Source organism: Arachis duranensis, chromosome 5 (assembly GCF_000817695.3).
Source record: "Arachis duranensis cultivar V14167 chromosome 5, aradu.V14167.gnm2.J7QH, whole genome shotgun sequence".
NCBI lineage: Eukaryota > Viridiplantae > Streptophyta > Magnoliopsida > Fabales > Fabaceae > Arachis > Arachis duranensis.
The window spans coordinates 89,379,428-89,396,003 of NC_029776.3; the positions used below are offsets into that span (position 1 = coordinate 89,379,428).

The following is a 16,576-nucleotide window of genomic DNA, read 5'->3' on the forward strand; positions in this document are numbered from 1 at the left end:
CACTGAGAGGATGGGAGGTAGCCACTGACAACGGTGAAACCCTTGCTTAAGCTTGCCATGGAAAGGAGTAAGAAGGATTGGATGAAGACAGTAGGAAAGCAGAGAGACGGAAGGGACACAGCATCTTCATGCGCTTATCTGAAATTCCCACCAATGAATTACATAAGTATCTCTATCTTTATCTTTATGTTTCATTCGTATATCACACATATCCATTTGAGTTTGCCTGACTAAGATTTACAAGATGACTATAGCTTGCTTCATACTAACAATCTCCGTGGGATCGACCCTTACTCGCATAAGGTTTATTACTTGGACGACCCAGTGCACTTGCTGGTTAGTTGTGCGAAGTTGTGTTTATGCCATGGTATTGAACACCAAGTTTTTAGGGTTCATTACCGGGGATTATGAGAGTTGTGAAAAGTATTGTTCACAATTTCGCGCACCAAGAAGCCTCAACAAGGCTTCAATAACAATAATGGTGGGAGAAACAGGTTTGGCAATAGCAAACCTTTTCTATCATCTTCTCAGCAACAAACAGAGAATTCTGAGCAGAGCCTCTCTGGCTTAGCAAATATAGTCTTTGATCTATCTAAGGCCACTCTTAGAATGAAACAAGATCCTCCATCAGAAATTTAGAGGCACAAGTGGGTCAGCTGAGTAAAAGAGTTACTGAAAATCCTCCTAGTACTCTCCCAAGCAATACAGAAGAGAATCCCAAAAGAGAGTGCAAGGCCATAACTATAACCAACATGGCCAAACCTGGAGAGAGTGAAAAGGCAGTGATTCCTAGTGAGAAAGATCTCACGGGACGTCCACTGACCAATAAGAAGTTTCCTGTTGAGGAACCAAAGGAATCCGAGGCTCCTACAGAGACCATAGATATTCCACTGAACTTACTATTGTCATTCATGAGCTCTGATGAATATTCTTCCTCTGAAGAGGACGAAGATACTGTTGAAGAACACGTTGCTCAGTATCTAGCAGTAATCATGAAGCTGAATGCCAAGTTATTTGGTAATGAGACTTGGGAGGATGAACCTCCATTGCTCATCAATGAACTGAATACATGGATTCAGCAAACATTGCCTCAAAGGAAACCGTATCTCGGAAAGTTCTTAATACCTTGCACCATAGGCACCATGACTTTTGAAAAGGCTCTGTGTGACCTGAGGTCAGGTATCAACCTCATGCCACTCTCTGTAATGGAGAAACTAGGGATCTTTGAGGTACAAGCTGTAAGAATCTCACTAGAGATGGCAGACAAATCAATGAAACGGGCTTATGGACTTGTAGAGGATGTCTTAGTGAAGGTTGAAGGCATTTACATCCCTGCTGACTTCATAATCCTAGACACTGGGAGGGATGAGGATAAATCCATCATCCTTGGAAGACCCTTCCTAGCCACAGCAAGGGCTGTGATTGATGTGGACAGAAGAAAGTTAGTCCTGTAACTGAATGAGGACTACCTTGTGTTCAAGACTCAAGGATCTTCCTCTGTAACCATGGAGAGGAAGCATGAAAAGCTTCTCTCAATACAGAGTCAAGCAGAGCCCACACACTCAAACTCTAAGTTTGGTGTTGGGAGGTCACAATCATGCTCTGAGCATCTGTAAAGCTCTATAAGAGCTTCCTGTCAAGTTATTGACATTAAAGAAGCGCTTATTGGGAGGCAACCCAATTTTATTTATCTATGTTCATTTAAGTTTTCTATAGAGTGATGATCATGTGAAGTCATAAAAACAACTGCAAAATTAAAGCAGAATGAAAAATAGCATCAAAAATAGCATACCCTGGATGACAAGCTTACTGGCGTTTAAATGCCAGTAAGGATAGTAGAATGGCCATTTAATGCCCAGTCTGGCATCATTCTGGGCGTTAAATGCCAGAATTGGCAGCCAAACTGGCGTTTAATGCCAGAAAGGGCTGTCTGGTGTCTGGCTGGCATTAAACGCCAGAAAGGGGCACTAGCCTGGCGTTTAACACCAGGAAAGGGAGTAGAATTGGCGTTTAACGCCAGATTTGGCACACAGTGGGCGTTTAAACCCCAGAAAGGTGTAGGGATGAGAATTCCTTGACACCTCAGGATCTGTGGACCCCACAGAATTCCCACCTACCCCACCTCACTCTCCCTCTTCTTCACACCTTTCCATAACATTATTCCCCAACACCCACCTACCTCACCATTCAAATTCAAACCATTTTCCTCCCAAACCCACCCATTCTCCACACAGTTACCCTCTCTCCCTTACCCTATAAATAACCCTCCTTACCACCTTCCATTTCACACATCTCCAACACTTAACCCCCTTGGCCGAATTACCACACAGTTCTATCTCCTCTATTTCTTCTTCTTCTCTTCTTTTCTTTCTTCTTTTGTTCGAGGACGAGCAAATCTTTTAAGTTTGGTGTGGAAAAAAGTGTTGCTTTTTATTTTTCCATAACCATTAATGACACCTAAGGCCGGAGAAACCTCTAGGAAGAGAAAAGGAAAGGCAGTTGCTTCCAACTCCGAGTCATGGGAGATGGAGAGATTCATCTCAAAAGCCCATCACTAGAAAGAGGATGAGGCAAATAAGAGAGCCCACTCATGAACCTCAACAAGAGCATGAGGAAGTCCCTCATCAAGAAATCCCTAATATGCCTCAAGGGATGCATTTTCCTCCACACAACTAATGGGAGCAACTCAACACCTCTTTAGGAGATTTGAGCTCCAACATGGAGCAACTACGGATGGAGCACCAAGAGCACTCCATTATCATCCATGAAATTAGAGAGGACCAAAGAGCCATGAGGGAAGAGCAACAAAGGCAAGGAAGAGATATTGAGGAGCTCAAGCACTCCATAGGATCTTCAAGAGGAAGAACTAGCCGCCATCAGTAAGGTGGACCCGTTCTTTAATTTCCTTGTTCTTATTTTCCTATTTTTCGGTTTTTTTGTGCTTTATGTTTTGTCTATATTTGTGTCTTTATTACATGATCATTAGTGTCTAGTGTCTATGCCTTGAAGTTATGAATATCCCATGAATCCTTCACCTTTCTTAAATGAAAAATGTTTCTAATTGCAAAAGAACAAGAAGTACATGAATTTTGAATTCTATGTTGAAATTAATTTAATTATTTTGATGTGGTGGCAATACTTTTTGTTTTCTGAATGAATGCTTGAACAGTGCATATTTTTTATAGTGAAGTTTATGAATGTTAAAATTGTTGGCTCTTGAAAGAATAATGAAAAAAGTGAAATGTTATTGATGATCTGAAAAATCATAAAATTGATTCTTGAAGTAAGAAAAAGCAGTGAAAAATGCAAAGCTTGCGGAAAAAAAATAGGCAAAAAAAAGAAGAAGAAGAAAGAAAAAGAAAAAGTAAGCAGAAAAAGCCAAAAGCTCTTTAAACTAAAAGGCAAGAGCAAAAAGCCAGTAACCCTTTAAACTAAAAGGCAAGGATAAAAAGGATCCAAGGCTTTGAGCATTAATGGATAGGAGGGCCCAAAGGAATAAAATCCTGGCCTAAGCGGCTAAATCAAGCTGTCCCTAACCATGTGCTTGTGTCATGAAGGTCCAAGTGAAAAGCTTGAGACTGAGTGGTTAAAGTTATGATCCAAAGCAAAAAGAGTGTGCTTAAGAACTCTGGACACCTCTAACTGGGGACTCTAGCAAAGCTGAGTCACAATCTGAAAAGGTTCACCCAGTTTTGTGTCTATGGCATTTATGTATCCGGTGGTAATACTGGAAAACAAGATGCTTAGGGTCACGGTCAAGACTCATAAAGTAGCTGTGTTCAAGAATCAACATACTAAACTAGGAGAATCAATAACACTATCTAAATTCTGAGTTCCTATGGATGCCAATCATTCTGAACATCAAAGGATAAAGTGAGATGCCAAAACTGTTCAGAAGCAAAAAGCTACTAGCCCTGCTCATCTAATTAGAACTAAGCTTCATTGATATTTTGAGATTTATTATATATTCTTGATGAGCGGATAATTCATTCACTTTTTGACATTGTTTTTAGGTAGTTTTTAGTAGGATCTAGCTACTTTTAGGGATGTTTTTATTAGTTTTTATACAAAATTTACATTTCTGGACTTTACTATGAGTTTTATATTTTTCTGTGATTTCAGGTATTTTCTGGCTGAAATTGAGGGACCTGAGCAAAAATCTGATAGGAGGCTGAAAAAGGACTGCAGATGCTGTTAGATTCTGACCTCCCTACACTCGAAATGGAGTTTCTGGAGCTACAAAACTCCAAATGGCGCGCTCTCAATTGCGTTGTAAAGTAGACATCCAGGGCTTTCCATCTATATATAATAGTTCATACTTTATTCGAGTTTAGATGATGCAAACTGGCGTTCCATGCTGCATTCTGGAGTAAAACGGCAGAAACACGTCACAAACCAGAGTTAAACGCCAAAAATACGTTACAACTTGGCGTTTAACCCCAAGAGAAGTCTCTGCACGTGTAAAGCTCAAGCTCAGCCCAAGCACACACCAAAGTGGGCCCCGAAAGTGGATTTCTATAGTTAGACTTATTTCTGTAAACCCTAGTAGCTAGTTTAGTATAAATAGAACTTTTTACTATTGTATTCGGAGTCTTTGACCGGGTCTGAATTCCCTATTTTCATATTCACATGCTATTTGGGGAGGCTGGCCATTCAGCCATGCCTAGACCTTGTTCTTATGTATTTTTAACGGTGGAGTTTCTACACACCATAGATTAAGGTGTGGAGCTCTGCTGTTCCTCGAGTATTAATGCAAAGTACTATTGTTCTTCTATTCAATTCATGCTTATTCTTATTCTAAGATATTCATTCACACTTCAACCTAATGAATATGATGATCCGTGACACTCATCACTATTCTCACTTATGAACGCGTGCCTGACAAACACTTCCGTTCTACTTGCGAAAGCTAGAGTTTGTATCTCTTGGATTCCTGACCCACGACGCATGGTTGCCTTGCCTGACAACCGAGCCTCCCATTCTATGAGATCAGAGTCTTCGTGGTATAAGCTAGAATTATTGGTGGCCATTCCTAATATCCGGAAAGTCTAAACCTTGTCTGTGGTATTCCGAGTAGGATCTGAGATGGGATGACTGTGACGAGTTTCAAACTCGTGAGTGTTGGGCGTAGTGACAAACGCAAAAGAATCACTGGATTCCGACATGATCGAGAACCGACAGATGATTAGCCGTGCTGCGACAGAGCATTTGGACCATTTTCACTGAGAGGACGAGAGGTAGCCGTTGACAATGGGGAAATCCAACATATAGCTTGCCATGGAAAGGAGTAAGAATGACTGGATGAAAGCAGTAGGAAAGCATAGATTCAGAAGGAACACAGTATCTTCATGCGCTTATATGAAATTCCCACCAATGAATTACATAAGTATCTCTATCTTTATTTTATGTTTATTTATCTTTTAATTATCAAAACTCCATAACCATTTGAATCCGCCTGACTGAGATTTACAAGATGACCATAGCTTGCTTCAAGCCGACAATCTCCGTGGGATCAACCCTTACTTGACGTAAGGTTTATTACTTGGACGACTCAGTGCACTTGCTGGTTAGTTGTGCGAAGTTGTGAAAAAGAGTGATATTACAATTGTGCATACCAAGTTGTTGGCACCATTGAGATCACAATTTTGTGCACCAAGTTTATGGCACCGTTGCCGGGGATTGTTTTAGTTTGGACAACTGACGGTTCATCTTGTTGCTCAGATTAGGTAATTTTCTTCTTATTTTGTTTTCAAAAAGTTTTCAAAATTTTTTCTTCTTTTTCATTTTTCCACAATTAATTTTCGAAAAATCCAAAAAAAAATTTAAAATCATAAAATCAGAAATATTTTTGTGTTTCTTGTTTGAGTCTTGAGTCAAATTTTAAGGTTGGTATCAATTGCATATTTTTAATTTTCTAAAAAAATTTTCGAAAACTCATGCATGGTGTTCTTCATGATCTTCAAGTTGTTCTTGGTAAGTCTTCTTGTTTGATCTTCATATTTTCTTGTTTTGTGTCTTTTGGTAAGTCTTCTTATTAAGAAAGGTTCAATCCTTAAATTCTAGAATCATATCTTTTAGTTTCTTGTTAGTCAAGTAATCAATTTCAATTTTAAAAATCAAATCTTTTTAATCTCCTTTTCAAATCTTTTTCAAAATATCTTTTTCAATCATATCTTTTCAAAATATCTTTTTCAAATCATATCTTTTTCAAAATTGATTTCAAAAATCTTTTCTAACTTCTTATCTTTTCAAAATTGAATTTCAAATCTTTTTTAACTAACTAATTGACTTTTGTTTGTTTCACTATTTCTTATCTTTTTCAAAACTACCTAACTACTTTTCTCTTTCTAATTTCCGAAAATCAACCTCCCTCTTTTTCAAAATTTTTTTAATTAATTAATTGTTTCAAATTTTAAGTTTAATTTTATTTCTTCTCTTAATTTTCGAAAATCACTAACCATTTTTCAAAAACAATTTTTGAAAACTCCTCTCTCATTTCCTTCTATTTATTTATTTATTTATTTACTAACACTTCTCTTCTACTCATAATTTGAACCCTCTTCTCTTCTATCTATGTGTTCGAATTTTTCTCTTCTCCTTCTTCTATTCTTTTCTTCTTCTACTCACATAAAGGAATCTCTATACTGTGACATAGAGGATTCCTCTTCCTTTTCTGTTCTCTTCTTTTTCATATGAGTAGGAGCAAGGACAAGGACATTCTTGTTGAAGCAGATCCTAAAACTGAAAGAACTCTGAAGAAGAAGCTAAGAGAAGCTAAAGCACAACAATCCAGAGAAAACCTTACAGAGAATCTCGAAAAAGAAAGAGACATGGCCGAACCCAATAACAATGGTGGAGGCGCAAGGAGGATGCTTGGTGATTATACTACACCTACTTCCAATTTTTATGGAAGAATCATCTCAATCCCTACCATTGGAGCAAACAATTTTGAGCTGAAGCCTCAACTAGTTGCTCTAATGCAACAGAACTGCAAGTTTCATGGACTTCCATTAGAAGATCCCTATCAATTTTTAACTGAGTTCTTGCAGATCTGTGATACTGTTAAGACTAATGGAGTAGATCCTGAAGTCTACAGGCTCATGCTTTTCCCTTTTGCTGTAAGAGACAGAGCTAGAACATAGTTGGACTCACAACCTAAAGATAGCCTGGACTCTTTGGATAAGCTGGTCACGGCCTTCTTGGCCAAGTTCTTTCCTCCTCAAAAGCTGAGCAAGCTTAGAGTGGATGTTCAAACCTTCAAGCAAAAAGATGGTGAATTCCTTTATGAAGCTTGGGAAAGATACAAGTAGTTGACCAAAAAGTGTCCTTCTGACATGCTCTCAGAGTGGACCATTTTGGATATATTCTATGATGGTCTATCTGAGTTTTCTAAGATGTCAATAGACCATTCTGCAGGTGGATCTATTCACCTAAAAAAAATGCCTGCAGAAGCTCAAGAACTCATTGACATGGTTGCAAATAACCAATTCATGTATACCTCTCAGAGGAATCCTGTGAGTAATGGGACGTCTCAGAAGAAGGGAGTTCTTGAAATTGATGCTCTGAATGCCATATTGGCTCAGAACAAAATGTTGACTCAGTAAGTCAACATGATTTCTCAGAGTCTAAATGGATTGCAAAATGCATCCAACAGTACTAAAGAAGCATCTTCTGAAGAAGAAGCTTATGATCCTGAGAACCCTGCAATGGTAGAGGTGAATTACATGGGTGAAGCCTATGGAAACACCTATAATCCCTTATGGAGAAATCATCCAGATTTCTTATGGAAGGATCAACAAAAGCCACAACAAGGCTTTAATAATGGTGGAAGAAACAGGTTTAGCAATAGCAAGCCTTTTCCATCATCTTCTCAGCAACAGATAGAGAATTCTGAGCAGAGCCCCTCTATTTTAGCAAACATAGTCTCTGATCTACCTAAGGTCACTTTAAGTTTCATGAATGAAACAAGGTCCTCCATTAGAAACTTGGAGGCACAAGTGGGTCAGCTGAGTAAGAAAATCACTGAAACTCCTCCTAGTACTCTCCCAAGCAATATAGAAGAGAATCCAAAAAGATGGTGCAAGGCCATTGATATAATCAAAATGACCGAATCCAAAGAGGAAGGGGAGGACGTGAATTCCAATAAGGAAGACCTCATGGGACGTCCTCCAGACAGAAAGGAGTTCCCTATTGAGGACCTAAAGGAATCTGAGGCATATATAGAGACCATAGAGATTCCATTAATCTTTCTTCTGCTATTCATGAGCTTTGGAACTATTCTTCCTCTAAAGAGGATGAAGATGTAACTGAAGAGCAAGTTGCTCAATATCTAGGAGCTATCATGAAGCTGAATGCCAAGTTATTTGGTAATGAGACTTGGAAAGGTGAACCTCCCTTGCTCATTAGTGAACTAAATACATGGGTTTAGCAAACTTTACCTCAAAAGAAACAAGATCCTGGTAAATTCTCAATACACTGTACCATAGGCACCATGACCTTTGAGAAGACTCTATGTGACCCGGGATCAGGTATAAATCTTATGCCACTTTCTGTAATAGAGAAACTGGGAATCTTTGAGATACAAGCTGTAAGAATCTCATTAGAGATGGCAGACAAGTCAATAAAACAAGCTTATGGATTGGTAGAGGACGTGTTAGTGAAGGTTAAAGGCCTTTACATCCCTACTGATTTTATAATCTTAGACACTGGGAAGGATGAGGATGAATGCATCATCCTTGGAAGACCCTTCCTAGCCACAGCAGGAGCTGTGATTGATGTTGACAGAGGAGAGCTAGTCCTTCAATTGAATAGGGACTACCTTGTGTTTAAGGCTCAAGGTTATCCTTCTGTCAACATGGAGAGGAAGCATGAAAAGCTTCTCTCAATACAGAGTCAAACAAAGCCCCCACAATAAAACTCTAAGTTTGGTGTTGGAGGCCACAACCAAACTCTAAGTTTGGTGTTGGGAGGTCCCAACAATGCTCTGAACATCTCTGAAGCTCCATGAGAGCTCACTGTCAAGCTATTGACATTAAAAAAGTGCTTATTGGGAGGCAACCCAATTTTTATTTATCTATATTTCTATTGTTATTTTATGTTTTATTAGATATATGATCATGTGGAGTCACAAAATAATTGCAAAAATTAAAAACAGCATCAAAAACAGCAGAAGAAAAAGCACACCCTGGAGGAAGAGCTGTCTGGCATTTAAACGCCAGAAACAAGCATCAGGCTAGCGTTAAACGCTAGAAACAGGCTACATTTGGGCGTTTAACGCCAGAAACAAGCTGCAGTCTGGCGTTAAACGCTAGGAATGCATACAGAGGGCATTTTACACGCCTAAAAGGTGCAGGGATGATAAATCCTTGACACCTCAAGATCTGTAGACCCCACAGAATCACCTCAGGATCTGTGGACCCACAGGATCCCCACCTACCCCCACTTTTCTCTTCTTCACACAATCCAATAACATTATACCCTTTACCAATCACCTTAATCTCTCTTCCCCATTACCCCTTCACCAATCACATCCATCCACTCTTCCCCATAAACCCCACCTACCTTCAAATTCAAAATCTCTTTCCCACCCAAACCCACCTTAAATGACCGAAACCAAACCCTTCTCCCTCCACTATATAAACCCCTCCATCCTTCTTCATTTTAACACAACACCACCCTCTCTTCTCCCCCTTAGCCGAAACCCATACCTCTCTCCCTCTCCTCCATATCTTCTTCTTCTTCTTCTATTCTTTCTTTTTTTGCTCGAGGGCGAGCAACGTTCTAAGTTTGGAAAGGGAAGAGCGAGCAATATCCTAAGGCCAGAGAAACCTCAAGAAAGAGGAAAGGGAACGCAATTGCTTCCACCTCTGAGTCATGGGAGATGGAGAGATTCATCTCAAAAGCCCATCAAGACCACTTCTATGAAGTTGTGGCCAAGAAAAAGGTGATCCCTGAGGTCCCTTTTAAGCTCAAAAGGGGTGAATATCTGGAGATCCGAAAAGAGATTAGAAGAAGATGATGGGAAGTTCTCTCTAATCCTATTCAACAAGTCAGAATCTTGATGGTTCAAGAGTTCTATGCAAACGCATGGATCACTAGGAACCATGATCAAAGCATGAACTCAAACCCAAAGAATTGGCTTACAATGGTTCGGGGGAAATGCTTAGATTTCAGTCCGAAGAACGTAAGGTTGGCGTTCAACTTGCCTAGGATGAAAGAAGACGCACGCCCCTACACTAGAAGGGTCAACTTTGATCAAAGATTGGACCAAGTCCTCATGGACATATGTGTGGAAGGAGCTCAATGGAAAAGAGACTCAAAAGGCAAGCTGGTTCAATTGAGAAGACTGGACCTTAAGCCTGTGGCTAGAGGATGGTTGGAGTTCATCCAACACTCCATCATCCCCACTAGCAACTGATCCGAAGTAACTGTGGATCGGGCCATCATGATCCATAGCATCATGATTGGAGAGGAGGTAGAAGTTCATGAAGTCATCCCTCTAGAACTCTACAAAGTAGCCGAAAAGCCCTCCACCTTGGCAAGGCTAGCTTTTCCTAATCTCATTTGCCATCTATGCAACTTAGCTGGAGTTGTCATAGAAGGAGACATCCTCATTGAAGAGGACAAGCCCATTACTAAGAAGAGGATGGAGCAAACAAGAGAGCCCATTCATGGATCTCAAGAGACGCATGAGGAAGCTTATCATCAAGAAATCCCTAAGATGCCTCAAGGGATGCATTTTCCTCCAAACAATTATTGGGAATAACTCAACACTTCTCTAGAAGGATTGAGTCATAACATGAACCAATTAAGGGTGGAACACCAAGAACACTCTATCATTCTCAATGAGATTAGAGAAGATCAAAAAGTTATGAGGGAGGAGCAACAAAGGCAAGGAAGAGACATAGAAGAGCTCAAGGACACCATTGGTCCTTCAAGAAGAAGGCGCCACCATCACTAAGGTGGACTCATTCCTTAACTTCCTTATTCTTATCTCTCTGTTTTTCGATTTTATGCTATATGTTTGTCTATGTTTTGAGTCTTTACTACATGATCATTAGTATTTAGTAACTATGTCTTAAGGCTATGAATAATTCCATGAATCATTCACCTTTCTTAAATATGAATGTTAAAATTGTTGGCTCTTGAAAGAATGATGAAAAAGAGAAATGTTATTGATGATCTGAAAAATCATAAAATTGATTCATGAAGCAAGAAAAAGCAGTGAAAAAGAAGAAGCTTGCAAAAAAAATTTTAAAGAAAGAAAAAGAAAAAGCAAGCAGAAAAAGCCAATAGCCCTTAAAACCAAAAGGCAAGGGTAAAAAGGATCCAAGGCTTTGAGCATCAATGGATAGAAGGGCCCAAGGAAATAAAATCCAGGCCTAAGCGGCTAAATCAAGTTGTCCCTAACCATGTGTTTGTAGCATGCAGGTCCAAGTGAAAAGCTTGAGACTGAGTGGTTAAAGTCGTGATCCAAAGCAAAAAGAGTGTGCTTAAGAGCTCTGGACACCTCTAACTGGGGACTTTAGCAAAGCTGAATCACAATCTGAAAAGATTCACCCAGTCATGTGTCTGTGGCATTTATGTATCCGGTGGTAATACTGGAAAACAAAGTGCTTAGAGCCACGACCAAGACTCATAAAAGTAGCTGTGTTCAAGAATCAACATACTTAACTAGGAGAATCAATAACACTATCTGAACTCTGAGTTCCTATGGATGCTAATCATTCTAAACTTCAAAGGAAAAAGTGAGATGCCAAAACTGTTCAGAAGCAAAAAGCTACTAGTCCCGCTCATCTAATTGGTACTAAGTTTCATTGATATTTTGGGATTTATAGTATATTCTCTTCTTTTTATCCTATTTGATTTTCATTTGCTTGGGGACAAGCAACAATTTAAGTTTGGTGTTGTGATGAGCGGATAATTTATACACTTTTTGGCATTGTTTTTAGGTAGTTTTTAGTAGGATCTAGCTACTTTTAGGGATGTTTTCATTAGTTTTTATGAAAAATTCACATTTCTGGACTTTACTATGAGTTTGTGTATTTTTCTGTGATTTCAGGTATTTTCTGGCTAAAATTGAGGGACCTGAGCAAAAATCTGATAGGAGGCTGAAAAAGAACTGCATATGCTGTTGGATTCTGACCTCCCTGCACTCGAAATGAATTTTCTAGAGTTACAAAACTCCAAATGGTGCGTTCTTAATTGCGTTGTAAAGTAGACATCCAGGGCTTTCCATCAATATATAATAGTCTATACTTTATTCGAGTTTAGATGACGCAAACTGGCGTTCGACGCCAGTTCCATGCTGCATTCTAGAGTAAAACGCCAGAAACACGTCACAAACCAGTGTTAAACGCCAAAAATACGTTACAACTTGACATTTAACCCCAAGAGAAGCCTCTACACATGTAAAGCTCAACCTCAGCCCAAGCACACACCAAAGTGGGCCCCGGAAGTGGATTTCTGCACTTAGACTTATTTCTGTAAATCCTAGTAGCTAGTTTAGTATAAATAGATCTTTTTACTATTGTATTCGGAGTCTTTGACCGGGTCTGAATTCCCTATTTTCATATTCACATGCTATTTAAGGAGGCTGGCCATTCGGCCATGCCTAGACCTTGTTCTTTTGTATTTTCAATGGTGGAGTTTCTACACACCATAGATAAAGGTGTGGAGCTCTGTTGTTCCTCGAGTATTAATGCAAAGTACTATTGTTCTTCTATTCAATTCATGCTTATTCTTATTCTAAGATATTTATTCATACTTCAACCTAATGAATATGATGATCCGTGACACTCATCACTATTCTCACTTATGAACGCGTGCCTGACAAACACTTCCGTTCTACCTGCAAAAGCTAGAGTGTGTATCTCTTGGATTCCTGACCCACGACGCATGGTTGCCTCGCCTGACAACCGAGCCTTCCATTTTGTGAGATCAGAGTCTTCGTGGTATAAGCTAGAATTATTGGCGGCCATTCCTAAGATCCGGAAAGTCTAAACCTTGTTTGTGGTATTTTGAGTAGGATCTGAGATGGGATGACTGTGACGAGCTTCAAAATCGCGAGTGTTGGGCGTAGTGACAGACGCAAAAGAATCACTGGATTCTATTCCGACATGATCGAGAACCGACAGATGATTACCCGTGCTGTGACAGAGCATTTGGACCATTTTCACTGAGAGGACGGGAGGTAACCATTGACAACGGTGAAACCTAACATACAGCTTGCCATGGAAAGGAGTAAGAATGACTGTATGAAAGTAGTAGGAAAGCAGAGATTCAGAAGGAACATAGTATCTTCATGCGCTTATCTGAAATTCCCACCAATGAATTACATAAGTATCTCTATCTTTATTTTATGTTTATTTATCTTTTAATTATCAAAACTCCATAACCATTTGAATCCGCCTGACTGAGATTTACAAGATGACCATAGCTTGCTTCAAGTTGACAATCTCCATGGGATCGACCCTTACTCACGTAAGGTTTATTACTTGGACGACCCAGTGCACTTGCTGGTTAGTTGTGCGAAGTTGTGAAAAAGAGTGATATTACAATTGTGCGTACCAAGTTGTTGGCGCCATTGAGATCACAATTTCGTGTACCAATTCTTTTCTTTTTATCTTATTTTGTTTCAGTTGCTTGGGGACAAGCAATAATTTAAGTTTGGTGTTGTGATGAGCGGATAATTTATACGCTTTTTGGCGTTGTTTTTAGGTAGTTTCTAGTATGTTTTAGTTACCTTTTAGTATATTTTTATTAGTTTTTATGCAAAATCATATTTCTGTAATTCACTATGAGTTTTGTGTTTTTTTGTGATTTCGGATATTTTTTGGCTGAAATTGAGTAAAAATCTGATTCAGATGCTGAGAATGGATTGCAGATGCTGTTGGATTCTGACCTCCCTGCATTCAGAGTGAATTTTCTGGATCTACAAAAGACCAATTGGCGCGCTCTTAATTGCTTTGGAAAGTATACATCTTGGGCTTTCCAGCAATGTATAATAGTCCATACTTTGCCCGAGATTTAATGGCTCAAACTGGCGTCCAAATGCCCACCAGAGACCCTTTTCTGGCGTAAAACGCCAGAACTGGCACCAAAGCTGGAGTTTAACTCCAAGGATGGCCTATGCACATGAAAGCTTCAAAGCTCATCCCAAACACACACCAAGTGGGCCCCAGAAGTGGATTTCTGCACTATCTACTCATTTTCTGTAAACCTAGTTTACTAGTTTAGTATAAATAGCACTTTTTACTATTGTATTCATATCTTTAGACTACTTTTCGATCCTTTGATTAGGTCTTCTTCACCTATTTTTGAATTCTTATGCCATATGGGAGGCTGGCCATTCGGCCATGCCTAGACCTTTTGTTCTTATGTATTTTCAACAGTGGAGTTTCTATACCTCATAGATTAAGGTGAGGAGCTCTGCTGTTCCTTATGAATTAATGCAAGTACTATTATTTTTCTTTCAATTCACGCCTACTTCTTCTCCAATATATACTCTCGTATTTAATTCAGTTAAGTCATACTGAAGGGGTGATCCGTGACAATCACCCCTTATCTTCAGTACTCGCTTAGCCAAGATCCGCGTGCCTGACAACTACAAGTGATCTACATGCTGTTCAATGTACTCATTGGACGCCAGCTGGAGTATATTCTCTTGGGTCTCTGATCCATGCGTTTGACTATCATCTCCTGACAACAGAGCATTCAAATCAGTGAGATTAGAATCTTTGTGGTATAGGCGAGAAATAATTGGCAGCATTCCTGAGATCCGGAAAGTCTAAACCTTGTCTGTGGTATTCTGAGTAGGATCTAGGAGGGGATGAATGTGACAAGCTTCAAATTCACGACTATTGGGCGCAGTGAGAGTGTGCAAAAGGATCAATGGATCTTATTCCGACACGAGTGAGAACCGACAGATGATTAGCCCTGCGGTGAGAACCGTAGCCGGACCATTTTCACTGAGAGGACGGATGGTAGCCATTGACAACGGTGATCCACCAACTTACAGCTTGCCATGGAAGGGAGTGCGCATGATTGGATGGAGACAATAGGAAAGCAGAGGTTCAGAAGCAACAAAGCATCTCCAAATGCTTATCTGAAATTCTCACCAATGAATTACATAAGTATCTCTATCTTATTTTATGTTTTATTTATCTTTTAATTATCAACACTTCATAACCATTTGAATCCGCCTGACTGAGATTTACAAGATGACCATAGCTTGCTTCAAGCTGACAATCTCCGTGGGATCGACCCTTACTCACGTAAGGTATTACTTGGACGACCACTTGCTGGTTAGTTGTGCGGAGTTGTGAAAAGTGTGATCACAATTTCGCATACTAGGCTCCTCTTCGATATCTGCTGCATTCCCACTTGGAGCAGTTTCTTCTATGCTGTCAATGTCAATGGCCATCTTGTGTGCTTCTCCACCATAGCTACTTGCTCTCGGAGGGTTCTCTTTATAATCATAGTTGTAAGAACCGGATCGGACCGGCCGGTTCGACCGGAAAATCGGTGAACCGGTGGTCCAGCCGGTTCGATTTTAGCTTTAGACTGAAGAAGGAAGCAAACCGCTTAAACCCGGGCGGTTCGTCACAAACCGGACAAAACCGGTCGGTCAAAACTGGCCGGTTTGATGCAATCCGTGAACCGGCCGGTCCTATGGTGCTCAAATATTCAAAAAATGCATGCAGTGGGCTTCGAACCTGTGTCTCCTTGCTAGACAAGGATAAGAAATACCACCAAGCTAGCGTGTTCATTTGGGAATTTATGTGCTAATTATTCTATATATTATATACATACACAACTAAATTATTTTATATTTATTTAATTTAATTTTTGTTTTATACTCATTTTTTTTATATTTATTTAATTTAATTTTGTTTTATACTCTTTTTTTTAATTCTTTAAAATTTATAGAATTATTAAAATAAGTATCAAATATTTTAATATTTACATTTACATATTAAAATGTTAGTAAAGATATTTATTTTAAATTTTTTAGAGTATTGAGTTAGTAGGTCTTCGAAGATTTCGACTTAAGACTAATTAGTAGGGACATCTAAACATCACCACTAAATTTTACATGAAAAATTAATAAAGGGACGTAATGTGTTCATCGTTTGCTATCTTGAAGGACTAAATTGATATTTTATTTTTTTTTCAATGGCTAATTAATTTGAAGTAACAAATTTTAAGGATGGACCTAATTGTCACTTTATTCAATTTTTTCTATTTTATATTTTTTATTTACGTACGACCGGTTCTATCGGTTCAACCAGAGACCCACCGGTTGAACCAGTGACCCAGTGACCCAGTAACCTGACCGGTTCAATCACTGGTTCGGTTCTGACAACTATGTTTATAATACTCATTGTTTTGCTCTATAATTCCCCCTCCCATAACCCTTGCTATGTGAGCATCTAAGATAGGATCATTAGTATCATAAGTCGGGATATAATATCCATCTTTGTGGCTTGAATAAACTGCTTTTGAAAGTCTGCTAAGTTGTCTCCAATATTCCTTATGCGTTTGATCCTTCTCTTTGTTTTGTTTTCCTTGAGAA

General features: G+C 39.2%; 1 non-coding gene across 1 annotated transcript; it reads right to left on the minus strand.

Moving 5' to 3' along the window:
* Positions 1 to 7,232: 7,232 nt before the first annotated feature.
* On the minus strand, positions 7,233 to 7,336 carry LOC127747955 (small nucleolar RNA R71). Its single transcript, XR_008009900.1, has one exon. It is a non-coding gene; the product is annotated as a small nucleolar RNA R71 (small nucleolar RNA).
* Positions 7,337 to 16,576: the final 9,240 nt, after the last annotated feature.